General features: G+C 41.5%; 1 pseudogene; it reads left to right on the forward strand.

Moving 5' to 3' along the window:
• The window catches only part of LOC141147971 (interferon-induced very large GTPase 1-like), a 75,744-nt pseudogene extending 62,286 nt beyond the window's left edge, over nt 1-13,458 (forward strand).
• The last annotated feature ends 1,888 nt before the right edge of the window (nt 13,459-15,346 follow it).

Genomic DNA, 15,346 nt, shown 5'->3' on the forward strand with positions numbered 1-15,346 from the left:
AGTCACTTTGTGTACCTAAAGTGGAATGAAACCAAAAAATGTATTTAGAAATATGCACACATACATAGTTTACCTTACCATAATAAAGCTGTTGTCTCAGACACCGACCTGGTGGGGTGCCCATGTAGCCTAATTCCTCCACATCCTCGGGGGTGGCACTGTTGCTTGACTCAAGCACAACCAGATCCCCTAAAATAGAGTAGAAAAATTAAATTAAACAAAAGGCAGCCATGCATAGATTACCGTAAGCTGGTGTGTCAGACACTCACCTGGTGGGGTGCCCATGTCGCCCACCTCTCCTTCCTCCACATCCTCAGTGGGGCTTGGGCTGATTTCCCAATCATGTTTGGCTTGGGGTGGACTGTCTTCTTGTTGGCTGAGTGATTTTTCCCCTATGTGAAACCAAAAATTATTAATCTACTTAGCACACAGATATTTTAGTACATAGTCATTTTCTAACATTTGTAGTGAAGTGGTTTGTGTAGAGTTCCTATTTTACCTCAATATTTAAAATTATAAAGACATATCGGATAGATAGATATCTAGATATCAATATCTCAAAATATAGTTAATAATCTTTTGATCTTATATATATATATATATATTTTTAGATATATATATATATATATATATATATATATATTTTTATATATATATATATATATATATATATATATATATATATTTTTAGATATATATATATATATATATATATATATATATTTTTTTTAGATATATATATATATATTTTTAGATATATATATATATTTTTACATAGATCTATCTATAGATATGTAACGAGGTTTTGTAAAAGATCGTTTGAAACGATGAACAAAAAAATCGTATAGGAAGGAAAAGCACACGGAGCAGTATACAAGGTAATAAACACAAGAGAAAAACACGACAAGTACTTACTTTTTTTAAGCACTTTCCGGATCCGTCTATATTGATCCGGCTCCCTGAGTTTCAGGTCAGACCATCTTTTGCGAAGTTGATCTCGGGAGCGCTGTACCCCAAAAGAAGCCTGCAAAGTGTCCACGACCTTCACCATTATTTTGGCCTTGCGCAAATTTGGCCGTGCGTACGGCCCATACTTCCCATCATAGTCGTCTTTGTGAAGAATGGCCACCATCTCCACCATTTCTTTAAAACTCATATTGGAGGCCTTAAATCTAGGCCTCACAGATTTTGTGGACGTTCCAGCCTCCGGGCTTTTTCCACTACCTGAGGACATGTCAGGTGTCTCCGCCATTATTTACCCCACTACGCGCCGTAACTAAAAATGGGCGGAGAACATGAGTTAAAATCGAACGTCAGGGGCGGGCGACGCAGGCGGAGTTTCACACATGCGTAGTGTATAAAGAGGGGCCTTGCGCACGTGTCGTACGTACGTTCTGTGCGTCGAATTAGGGGGCGGAGAACATGAGTTAATTTCGAACGTCAGGGGCGGGCGACGCAGGCGGAGTTTCACACATGCGTAGTGTATAAAGAGGGGCCTTGCGCACGTGTCGTACGTACGTTCTGTGCGTAGGTGATAGTGGACCAGGACGTTACAAAACGAAGGTAATTTTATTGTTTTTTTTTTCTTTGTTTTTTTTTGGGGGGTTTTAAGGTCATGACTTTGTAGCAAGCGGCCTATATGGCTTGATAGATTGATGAGGCCTACATAGGGAGAAGATGATGAGGGGTTAGCAGAAACCTATAATAAGTGTTTTTGGTCTTGTGACTTTCTCTTTTCCAGATATAATGAATCCCCTATTTAAGGATCCAGAGTTCCTTACAGCTTTTATTTCGAAATATCGAGAGATGAGGAATTTGTGGGAGGTGAAACACCCTCAGTATTATGCAAAGCATGTGAGGAAGTCAACGCTGGAGAGACTTCTGTCCTTTGTCCAGGCGACCATCCCGGGAGCAACAATGGAGACAGTGCTCAAGAAAATTGGGGTCTTGAGGAACATGTATAAGAGGGAGCATAGGAAGATCCAGGAATCAAGGAGATCAGGAGCATCAGCAGATGATGTTTATGTACCCAGGCTGTGGTACTACAATCAACTCCGTTTTCTTGATGACCAGAATGAAGCCAGGGCATCACTTTCAACCCTTCCCTCCACCCTTCCCTCCACCCCAGCAGAGGCTGATGAGGAGCAAGCTGGGTCTTCCATCCTGGATGAACCGGATATGACCATCTGGAGTCAGGTAAATTATTTTAACAAATATTTACTGTACTAATATTAATGATGTTAACTGGATGTTATAATTGTCTAAAATAATTTTGCACTCAAAATTGTGTATACATATCAAAAGTAGTGGCTAAATATGTTTGGCACCTGCTTGAAATAATTAGGGTGTCTGATTAGACTCTTTTATTAAAGAGATGTATTCACATTGAATTTGCTAGTCATGAGAAGCAAACTGTGTGTCATTGATGAACCCAAAAAAATATACTAAAACTATTGTCCTTTTTTTATACACAGGATGAGTCCATCCAGGAGGAATGTGGGGAGAGTGGCAGGCAGGAGGAGACCGGGCCCATGGACAGCCTGGAGGAGGCCGGATTCACCATCATCCTGGAGGAGGCTGGGCCCAGTGTCAGGCAGGAGGTGGCTGCTCCCAGTGAGGTGGCTGGGCCAAGTGAGGTGGCTGGGCCAAGTGAGGTGGCTGGGCCCAGTAGGAGCCTGACCCAATCCCAAGTGCCTCCCCTCCACCTTCCCAAAAAAAGGGCCAGGAAGGGGATGGTCACACAGGACGCATCCCTGCGCCTCATGCAAGAGGCCACCCGTTTTTTAACGAGCCCCCCCGAAGCGGAAGAATCCTATGGCTGCTACTTAGCCAGCAGGCTTCTTCAGATGGATTGGGAGCAGCGCCTCATTTGTGAGCGACTATTTGGGGAAACAATCCATAAGGGGCTGCAGGGCACGCTAACACAAAACACCCAGCTACATGAGGCAGCCCCCCCCCCCTCCTCCTCCTCCTCCTCCTCCTCCTCCTCCTGCCACAACTGAAACACCAGAGCCACAGCCTCAAAAGAAGGCTACAGGGAAGGCTGCAGGGAAGGCTGCAGGGAAGGCTGCAGGGCAGCGTGGAGGAAAGGCTGCAGGGAAGAGAAGAAAGTGATGACCTGGGTTCAGTCTGGTCTGACAGAAGACGCAGGCTGTTGTAGGACCACAGTCTGGGGACATCTAGATCATCTGCTGGTGCTGTTGATCTCTGGGATTCTTGGACCAGATTGTGCTCCCTCTTATATGGACTCCGCAAGATCCCAATTTTCTTGTACAACGACTTTTTCCAGCGTTGACTTCCTCTTTATTTTATTTTGACCATGAATAAATGGATCTTTTTTGAGTTTAGCAAAAGACTTTATGTGTTTTCTTTTAAATCATTGATTTTACACACAATGTTAAATTAACAAGGGACAACAATCTCATTGAGTTTGAAAAAAACACACCAAAAATACATTACTAATGTTAATAATGTTCAAGTGGTAAGTCTTGAAAATAAAAAAATCTACATAACCAAAAACGGTGCTTTGGATTAACTTTATCTAAAAACTAAAAAATAATCACTCGAAAAAAAAAAATAGAATAATGGGTTCTTTGTGGTAACTTTACAAACCTAAAAAAAAAAAAATATAAGGGAAAAAGTATTATTAGTATGGAAACATTGTTTTTAAAAAGCATACTATATCATTCATGAGATCAAAGAGAAAAAGAATCCAGAAATCAGTTTGGGAGAACTCTGATTATGAACAGCAAAACACCTTCGTTCTTTAGAGCATTCGTAAAGAAGAAATAAAATGCGCTGCATTCAACGATCACAGATTTTACAGCGTGATGAATGTGCTACCTACAATACAAACACTAGTTTTACTAGACCGAGTGCTTCCGTTTAGTTTTTGCTTATGAGCATGCGTCGTTTTTTTGTCCGTAGGACTAGCATACAGACGAGCGGACTTCGGGGTCCGTCGTAGTTACGACGTAAAGATTTGAAGCATGTTTCAAATCTAAAGTACGTCGGATTTGAGGCTAAAAAAGTACGTTGAAAGTCCGGAGAAGCCCACACACGATCGGATTACCAGCCAGCTTTAGTCCGTCAGCGTCCGTTGGACTTTTGTAGCTGAAAAGTCCGACCGTGTGTACGCGGCATTAGAATCAATGCTATTGGTTATCCAATTTAGCTTGGCTATCTGGAAGCCGATTATGGCAATATACACTTCCCAGTTATTGGCAGATCTAATTTCTTTCTGAGGTAGGCTTAATTGTACATGCCTCTGTAACATCATTAATCCTTTTATTCCATCTAGTGTCTGCTCACCTCCTCATCTTGTTTTTTCCCCTCCCCTTCTTTTTTCCCCCCCTCCCCCTTTCTTCCCCCCTTTTCCCTCCTCCCCCCCCTCCCCCCTTTTTCCTCCCCCCTTTTCTCTTTTGCCCGCCCTCCCTTCCGCCAACTCCCCCCTCCCATCTCTTTTTTTCTCTCCTTTTCTCCCTTTTTTCTTTTTCTTTTTGTTTTCCTCTCATATGGAGTGTTGCCACAATTTTACCACCTTCTAAGCTTTATTTGGCTCTATATAACTTTTACTTGGCAGCCGGGACTTTTTATTCTATCGCCTTCCCGGGGTCTATACCTGCTATGGATTCATTACCAGACATGTCCCCGCATGTAATTGTTTGTCACCTTATGCTTGTTGGCTGTTAGGTCCACTGACTGGTTTCCCCATGGTGTTCACGGATATTGATTGAGACGCATTACTAACAAGGTTTAAAGTGAATATTAACATTTTGTATTACTTTTGTGTTTGTCTCCTCTCTCTCTCTCCCTATTACAGGTGACTCAAACGGGCTCCTGAAGAAGCATTCAAACATGTAGAGCTATATCAGTTTGATGTCTTATATGCTGAGTAGTGTGCTATGTCTTCCCTTGTTACAAGGGCATGTTAACTAAACAGACCCTAATAGATAAATAGATAAATACCAGATGCCAGATATTGAACAATATCGGTATATTCAATTGAAACACTACCTAAACACTTTATCTCACAATAGTGATCTGACGACCATGTCGCCCATGGAATATCTATATTATAAATATGATAAAACTAAAGGTCATATTGTTGAATTGTATTCTATCTTAAGTCAGTCAAACAAGATTACATGATCAAATGGGAGCAAGACCTCCAAGAAAACCTCGAACTAGAGGAGTTCCAATCGATTGCCCAAGCAGCTTCCAAATCACTTATTAACACCTCTATTATAGGGGCAAACTATAAGGTCCTTTTAAGATGGTACATGGTGCCGACCAGACTGGCTATATATGTTTCGGGAGCTTCTCCGAACTGTTTTCGAGGTTGTGGGCAAGATGGAACGATATACCATATATGGTGGCAATGTCCCAAGGTGCGACGATTAATTTTAGGGGAGCACCAAATGGGATTTTTGATGCCGAAACTGATACAGAAAATGAAAAATACACTTGGCTGAAAACCGAAACCTAAAATTACTGTTTTTAAAAAATATTTTTATATATTTTAACCGCTTGCTGACTGGCTCACGACTATATGCGTCGGCAGAATGGTACGGACAGGCAAATAGATGTATATTTCTGTCACTTTGAATTTGCCGCCGTGTGCGTGCGCGTGCCTGCCACGAGCTCTGTGACCGTGCACGCGGGACCCGCGGACTCGATGTCCACCGGTGTACCGCAATCGGGTCACAGAGCTGCAGAACGGGAAGAGGCAAGTGTAAACAAGCATCTCCCTGTTCTGCCTAGTGACACTGTCACTGATTGTATGCTCCCTTTCATGGGGAGCAGCAATCAGTGATGTGTCACTCGTAGCCACGCCCTCTAACAGTCAGAATCACTCCCTAGGACACACTTAACCCCTTCCTAGCCCCCTAGTGGTTAACCCCTTCACTGCAAGTCACATTTACACAGTAATCAATGCATTTTTATAGCGCTGTATAAATGTGAATGGTCCTATAATAGCGCCAAAAGTGACCGATGTGTCCGCCATAATGTCGCAGTCACTATAAAAATTGCTGATCTCTGCCATTACTAGTAAAAAAAAAAAAAGATTAAAATCCCATAAAACTATCCCCTATTTTGTAGATGCTATAACTTTTGCGCAAACCAATCAATAAACGCTTATTGTGATTTTTTTTTTTTACCAAAAATATGTAGAAGAATACGTATCGGCCTAAACTGAGGGAAAAAAATGTTTTTTTAATATATTTTTTAGGGATATTTATTATAGCAAAAAGTAAAAAATATTGCTTTTTTTCCAAAATTGTCGCTCTATTTTTGTTTATAGCGCAAAAAATAAAAACCGTAGAGGTGATCAAATACCACCAAAAGAAAGCTCTATTTGTGGGGAAAAAAAAGGACGTCAATTTTGTTTTGTTTCGTGCAATTATCAGTTAAAGCGTCGCAGTGCCGAATCGCAAAAAGTGGCCTGGTCATTTGGCAGCCAAATGGTCCGGGGCTGAAGTGGTTAAATAAAACGTATTTTTATACAACACATTGCTAATAGTATTAACAAAATTTCCATGTGGTGCACCTCTAGCAGATATAATGCAGGAGATGGTCAGAGACTGCAGACATGGTACAGGAGATGGTCAGAGACTGCAGACATGGTACAGGAGATCAATGCAGCCTCACCAGTGCCCATCATTTACAGCCTGCCTGTGACTCACCAGTGCCCAGCAGCCTACCAGTGCCCAGCATATGCAGCCTGCCTGTGCCTCACCAGTGCCCAGGAGCCTACCAGTGCCCAGCAGCCTACCAGTGCCTGTCATGCAGCCTGCCTGTGCCCGGATCAGCAGCGATCTCCTCCGTGTGTCACGGAGATGTATTTGAATGGCTCGGGTCACAGTAACAATGTCCCGCCTCCTGTAATCATGTGACACTGATTCACGTGCAATCAAATTGTGTGTAGGAGGCAGAGGAGAAGTGATTGTGCCACAGCACCTTCTGGATACAAAAGGGCTGTGGTGATCTCTTCTTGAAATTTTAGGAAGGATCCACTTCTTACCGATGCTTTGTATAGCACAAAAGCGTTGAACATGGCCAATTGAAATAAATATACAGACACTTTCTTGTACCGCCTCTGGCTTTACAGGAAATTAGCCACTTGATGCCCGCTCTATAGCCGAAAGACAGCTGCAGCATGGTTTAGATTGCCGGGAAGGCATACATGGATGTTTTCCGGTGCTCACACTGCCCACGCGCCCCCTGTGGCACGCGGGCAGCGTGCTCTGTAATCACCAAGTTCTTGGGACTCGGCTAATTACAGATCGGAGTAAAGGGCCGATCCTGGCCCTTTACCAAGTGATCAGCTGATCACATGATGTAAACAGAAGCCGGTAATCTGCTTTTTTTTCCCCCTCACGTTGACAGCGTGAGGAGAAAAAAAAAAGCAGATTACCAGCTTGTGTAAATGGAAAATCGGTCCCACACAGTTACAGCCAGTGCAGCTAACCAGTGCCCACCAGTGATTATTATAAGTGGGAGCATGGTTACTGTTATTCATTTCAGCATAAAGCTCTTGGCCTGCCTTACACTCCCACTAGATATTGTGCATTGCTCTATTTAGTACTATGTAGTGCTTATGCATGCCAGTCACTTCCCTGCACTCACTACTCTGCTACATACCACAAACGCCACACTTCTGCACTTCCAGTTCTTACTGCTCACTGCCCCACACTGCAATTCGGACCGAAATGAATTGCACATGTCTAGTCTGTCTATGCAGTAAAGCATGCTTGTTATACTCACTGTGGAACCTAATGGGTTAATCATCTGCATTGTGTATAAAGGTTGTTTGATCCTGTATGCACAGATCCTCCCCTTCTTCCACTGACTCCAAAACATGTCCAGATAAGACAGTGTTAGAGGAGTCAGGCTGCACATGCTCAGTTTGGAGTATATTGCTAGAGAATTTTTTTATTTCTTGGGAGAGTGCATGTGATCAGCACAGGGTCAGACAGCACTGTCCAGACAGAGGGTCAGGGGTCATGCATCCTGAAAGGACAGTCAATGCAGCATGAAATCTCCTCCTACAAGCTTTGACCAGACACTAACAGAAGTCACAAGAGTGCTATATACTGCTGAGGAGAAAAGGTATTAAGCAGTTTATGTTTACTAAAACTATTGCACTTCCAAGATAAAAAATAAATGAAAAAAATGGTAATGAATTAACGAAATTGTCCAAGCATTCCTTCCTCCCAAAAAATATTGGGCCCCTCTAAGCCGACATACATGCACATATTAAATTCAATGCACACGCACCAGAGGTACCTAAGAACGAAAACTGTGGGTTGTTGTACTCTAATTTCTTCAGTGTGAATTGCAATATGCTGCAAAGAATGCCGCAGGACCAACATTTTTGGGTAATCATTTTGGATGGGCTTCCTAACTTGAGTAAATACACCTCAGTGTAGGAAAATAAACTGCTATTGTGCCCTCTGGAAGTGTCAAGGGCTGCACTTGAGACCCTCTATGATTTTAAAGTTGACCATCACCAATCTTAGAGGTATATTCAAAAGTAAAAACACAAAGCTTGCATGTGTTTGAAAGTAATTCAGCTATCCTAAATTTTAAAGACAACATTTCTTAATCAAGTGATGACATTTCTTCCATTATAACAATGTTCTCTATTTCTATCTACCAATCGTACAGTCTTAATGAAACGTTTTATGTTTTTTTTCGTTTCCCCAGTCAAAAGACAAGATTTTCAGAAGATTCTATTACAGCTCAAGATGGAAAATTACATGAATTCTAAACTCACCTTGGGCAACATTTTAGAAATTGGGGAAGAAAATCTAGAGGGGATCAAGCTTCAACGAGTACAAGATGTTCCTTGGTATTTCTTATATAATCTCATGGCTTTAAATGTAAAAGCACGAAACTTGCAGCCGGAGGAATCTAGCAAGGATACAGACATAAGCTTTATACATTTTGATGATAATATCTCGGATGCAGATTCTTGTCTTGTTCACCCTCTGGATGTCCAGTGTACTCTTCTGCATTGTTCAGACAGTTTCTTACAGCAGGAGATTGTGTCCAAAATGGCCATGTGCCAGTTTGCTGTCCCCATCTTACTGCCATCTGCAGATGGTCCAGACTGTACCTTTATGATTTGGGCAATGAGGGACATAGTGAAAAGGTGGAGGCCTCTGTCATTAAAAGAGACAAAGGGCTTCATGGAGGACAACCTGGTAAACATTTCTTTACCATTTTACTCCTTTGTGAGATTGAAAAATTGCAGTTTATCAAAGTCTGCTATTATTAATCAACTTCTAACCCAAAGTCAGCAACACAATGATTATTTTGTACATAGAGATATGGAAGGTGGAAACCTCCCTCGTAAAATATCAGATGGTTTAGTGGAGATGTCCTGTTTTTTTCCTTCTGGAAAAGAAATATCTGATATCTTTACAGACCCACTTGCAGTTTTGAATTTGAGAGGAGACATTTTATCTAACTGGACTCAGTTCACTTTCCTAACTCAGATATCAACAGCTGTGTTCATTTTTGCAGACAGTATTAGTGAGACAGAATACCAGCTGTTATCAAGTGTTCATAATTCAAAAACAAAATATTTTGTTATTCTGACAAATCCTTCAAAAATAGAAAAAAACACATTAAAAAAACTATATCCAGTGCTCAACCTAGATGATAGTCGAATAATGGTAAAAAGAAACAAAGTTAATGATGCAACTTTGGTAAAGCATGTGCAAAAAATCATGAAAGAACTGATACATAATTGCTTTGTGAAATTTGAAGGGATGATTGACACCGCCAGTGAGCTTGGCATCCATGTGGATGAAAAGTCAAAGGAGTGTCAGACAGCAAAACGTCGAGCTCTGGAAATCACTGAAAACATACAGGATGTGGCAAAATACAAGGAAAAAACAATGAAGCTTCAGGGACATCTATGGAAGGAGCTTGCAAAAACAGAAAAAGAATTATGTAGAATGAAACACCAAACTGATCAGGATGATGGAGAACATTACAGAGCAAAGCTCATCAACAGAAGAAAAGAGTTACTTAAAGAACAAAACCGACACATTCCACCCCCTGGTATAATGACTTTTATAGATGCAATCATACAGTCAAACCCACAGGAGAAACACTTTTTCCTGAAATGGCTAAAAATTCTCCTTGATTCATCCTCTCGGGTCAATCTGTCAAAGTTACAGGATGAATATAAAAAAAAATGTAATATTCAATCCATCAATCGTATGGAAATTAAAGCATTGGACCAAAGAATATCTGAAAGTTCCCTTGGTATTGAACACTTCCTAAGGGAGCTTGCGCAGTTTTATGAAGCTGAATGTTTTATGGTAAATGATGGTAAAATTAGTGAGAGACAATTTTACAAACTCCCTGAAATAGCGTCTGATCTTCTGCTGGATGGGTTTCCATTGGAACTCATTGATGGAGATGCCTCTAACATTCCCCTACAATGGATAACTGATGTCCTAGAGGCGGTTGATAAGAAGATGAAATGTCAATGCAGAATGAGAGTAATAACTGTACTGGGGGTACAGAGCACAGGAAAGTCCACCCTCCTGAACACCATGTTTGGTTTGCAGTTCCCAGTGGCCAGTGGACGATGCACACGAGGAGCCTTCATGACTCTCATTAGAGTGAAGGAAAATGTCCAAAGGGAACTGGGGTGTCAGTTTATCCTCATAATTGACACTGAAGGACTTAAGGCTCTTGAATTAGCGTCACTGAATGACAGTTATGAACATGACAACGAACTGGCAACGTTATTTATAGGACTGAGTGATATCACAATGATCAACATGGCAATGGAGAACACAACAGAAATGAAGGATGTTTTGCAAATTGTTGTCCATGCATTTCTTCGGATGGAAAGTGCTGGAAAAAAACCTTACTGCCAGTTTGTACATCAGAATGTGGGTGATGTTTCTGCTTATGAAAAGAACATGAGAGAGAGAAAGAAATTCAGTGAGCAACTGAATGAGATGACACAACTTGCAGCAAAGATGGAGAAAAGAACTGGAGTGACGTCATTTTCAGATGTTATTGACCATGACATGGAGAACCATACGTGTTATATCCCTGGTCTTTGGCACGGTGTACCACCAATGGCTTCAGTGAACAGTGGTTACAGTGAAAATATCAACCAACTTAAGAAGCATTTACTTGATTTTTTTCAAAAGTCATATAACCCTCAAAGATTGTGTGATTTTTCTAAATGGATAAGAAGTTTATGGAATGCTGTGAAACACGAGAACTTCATCTTCAACTTCCGGAATAGTCTTGTTGCTGAGGCCTATGAGAAATTGTCTAGTAGGTACAATAATCTGCAATGGAACTTCTCCAAAGTGATGTATAACTGGATAATGAAGACTGAAAATATGATACAAAATAAAGCTGAAAATAGTTCACAAGAAGACCTATGTAACAAGCTTCAACATGACCTGAATGTCAAGGTAGATAAAGAAGAGACAACTATGAGAGAATCTTTAGAAAAATATTTTGAGGGTGGATCTGAGAACGCTTCTCTAATAGAAAGATACAGGGAAGAGTTTTTCACAAGTGTAAAACTTCTCAGAGAGCATCAAGAAAACAAGCTAAGCAACAGAATAGAAGAACTTGTACAAATTCAGAAAGGAAAAAATGCAGTTAAAGGAATTCATGGAGATTTCAAGAAAGTTATTGACGAAAGGGTGACTAGTCTTTTTAACAAATGCAAAAACAATAACTTTAGTTTAGGCAATAAGGAAGTCAAATCCCAGTTTGAAGAAATGTGGAATGACACACTGTCAAGTCTGAAGCTGAGCCGATTCCATGAGCGCAATATTGAGAAAGACATCCTGAGACAACTGAAGAAAGACATGAGCAACAGTGTTGGAGCTGTCACAGAAAAATTAGCTAATATACATAGTTTAAATGACTTCAAACACAAGGACTTTAATGCTGCAGAAGTACACGTAGAAAACATTTTTAGGGATATGGGAGCTGTTTTAGAAAAAAAAATATTTAAAATGCAATATTTAAAGGACTACCAAAATCTTTATTTCCTTCTATTAAGGAAATGCAATAGTTATGTTACAGAGAAAGTGAATTTGAAAGCGGACTATCATGAGACTTACTGTCAGGAATTGTTAAAAATGATCAGAGAAGAGCTTTATAACAATGACTCACAGAAGCTCCACACCACTCCCATGTTTGAGTTGGATGTGAAACTTCACATTTTGGGCAAATTAGCACCATTGCTTCAGAAGATGCACCACGATTTCATCCAAGAGAATGATCCAAAACTCAGTTTGGAGAAACACAAGGAAAAATATCTGTCCACATTTCAGAATATTTTTAATGAAAAAGATGACTGCCAAAACAGGGCAAAAGATTTCTGTGACATTTGCCTGAAACCCGCACTAATAAAATTCATTGATAAAAATCTTGGGACAGAAATAGTGGATAATATTTTACAAGGAGAAAACTCCACAACATACCGCAGCCGGAAGTTTTTCCAGTTCTCCTTGCTCAAAAAGTTGCTGAAAGATAATGACTTTAAACAGTATGTTGATTACATTAGGAACTATGAGATGTTTGTGAAAGACTGGATCACACAATACATTAAAGATAAATACAAGCAGAACAAAGATATTGAGAAGCTGCAATCTAAAATTCTGACTTCAATTATGAATGTTGTGGTTGAAGCTCTAAATGATGTAAAACTTCAAAATTGTTTAAACGTGCAAGAGTTTTTGAAAACATTCTGTAAAATGTTAAATAAAGATCTTGTTATTTCATCAAATGACTTGAAGGTAATAGAGTTTAAAAATATGGCCTCTGTGCGTCAGTTCTCTGGTGACATTAAGATATTTCTCACTGACACAGAAGAACAAATCACACGAGAGATGAGGTCTTTAAATATAGAAGACGTTCTCTCCAGGCTCACACTGAACCCACAAGATGAGCTCTTCACCAGAGTTTTTGGATGTGGAAAGCTGTGTCCATTCTGTAAAGTCCCCTGTGAGGCTGGAGGTAAAAATCACACAGAGCATTCTGCAGAAGTGCACCGACCTGAAGGATTAGGAAGATATAGATGTTCAGAAACAGAAATCCTGAGTCACGATATATGTTCAACCAATGTGCATGGAAATGGTACATTCCGGAGTAGAGAAACTGAATGGAAAACTCACCTTTACAAGGATTACCGAAAATTCTTTCCTGACTGGGCCATTCAGGCTGATGAAACCATCACTGCCTCTGATTACTGGAAGTTCATTTTAATGAAATTTAATGACCAGTTTGCGAAAGAATACAAGGCCAAACCAGCTAAGTTTCCAGAGGACTGGAAAGAAATTACACAGCAACAAGCAATGGAGAGTCTAGAGGAGCTATATAACATGAAAGAATACATTGAAGGATAAAAAAAGAATATTCTTCACGGCACTTCCTTTTCATATGCAAAATCTGGGCACGTTTTTTTGACCTTAAAAGAGAAGTCAGGGTTTCTTTTTTTTTTTCCATAATCATACTTACCTAGATGAATGCTGCATCTGTCCCCCGGCGCCTCTGCACTAAAAACCGAGCAATCGATTACCGCCGATCACTTGTTTTTCAGAGTTAAGTGAGCAGAGAGCTGCAGACTGTCAGTCACAACTCTTCGCTCTTATCCCTCTACGCTCACCCGAGAGCTGAGCTGTGGAGGGGGCAGAACGGCCATCTCAGGCTCTCAGTGACTCGCTGAGATGGGTGTCAGTCCAGGCAGCTGGCGGATCCAGACTCCCATTGCCTGGACTGATTTCTGTGACGTCAGAGGGCGGACTTCAGCCCACTCTCTGCAAGACGAATTGCACTCCTGTGATCCATAGGAGAAGCCCAGCCAAACGAGCTTTGGCTGGACTTCTCCTTTGAGGCTAAACTCCAGGTGTTATATACCCTAAAATAATAAACTGGAAGAAAAAAATATTCAACACGGCACTTCCTTTTCCTATGCAATATCTGGGTACATTTATGTGACCTTAAAGCGGAGTTCCACAAAAAAATGGGACTTCCGCTTTTCGGAATCCTCCCCCCCTCTGGTGTCACATTTGGCACCTTTCAGGGGGGAGCAGATACCTGTCTAATACAGGTATTTGCTCCCATTTCCAGGCATAGATAGCCGAGCCACCCGCGGCTGTCTACGCCACTTCCGGCGCCTCCTCCGCCCCCCCCATGCTGTCTTCTGGGAGACACACAGGTCCCAAAAGACAGCAGGGACCAGTGGGATTGTGCAGCGTGAGTCGCGCAATCGCAGTAGGGAACCAGGAAGTGAAGCCGCCGAAGACGGCGGCACCTCCACCTGAGAGCCGAGGGATAGATTGGCTTCGGGTGCCGACATCGCGGGCACCCTGGACAGGTAAGTGTCCTTTTTTTAAAAGTCAGCAGCTGCAGTAATTGTAAAAAAAAAAAATTGGCGCAACTCTGCTTTACGTCCAACATGACGTGACTATACAAGAAAAAAATTATTATGGAACAAGACATATCATTTATATATAAACGTCCCAGTTGGTTCCTCAAAAAAAGTGGTTATTCCGTGCCAGAGCTAGATATACAAAGTGTATAGCAAAAAAAAATAATTTGGCGGAACTCCGCTTTAAGGCTGAACTCCAGGGTATTAAGTCCCTTTTTTTAAATGTGCTGGCTTACTATGAGTTACGGCCAGCAATGTGCATGCCACCTTGTGGACGCTTCTTTTATTTCCAACTGACCATTTTATGGAGCTTTGGCAGCACAGCTTTCTCTACACTCCCAGGGCTATGAGAGGATAGATTCTGTTTTCTCATACACTGCATCTCTACCCGCCCCTCCCCTCTGCTGCCCATTCATAAATATATTCACATAATACTTGGTGCTCTGTGATTTGGTAGGAGGGGAGGGGCGGGCACAGCGACTGCATTCAACTCTGCAGCTGTAGGAGCTGAGACCAGAGGGTCCAGTATTGGGGCATCAGAAGAAGAGCAATAGCTGTACTCCCGGCGCTCACTCTAGTAATCCAGAACATTCTAGAAAGTGGCTGAATTCCCAAAGTCAGGGAGTAAATGTAAAGAAGCATATGGGCTGAAAGACAGCAGTGTATCTACAGTGGAACCTCGGTTTGCGAGTAACGCGGTTAACAAGCGTTTCGCAAACCGAGCACTGTATTTCTAAAAATCCTAACTCGGTTTGCGAGTGTTGTCTCGCAAAACGAGCAGGATTCAGGCCAAAAGCGGTGTGCAGTACCGCTTTTGGCCTGAGGTGGGAGGCGCTGGAGCCGAGCAGAGCCGAAAGTCGCCGATCAGCGGCGTTCGGAAATGCACGGAAAGGCCCAAGGACAGTTTGGCTG

The sequence above is a fragment of the Aquarana catesbeiana genome, linkage group LG06 (genome assembly GCF_042186555.1).
Source record: "Aquarana catesbeiana isolate 2022-GZ linkage group LG06, ASM4218655v1, whole genome shotgun sequence".
In the NCBI taxonomy this organism is placed as follows: Eukaryota; Metazoa; Chordata; class Amphibia; order Anura; family Ranidae; genus Aquarana; species Aquarana catesbeiana.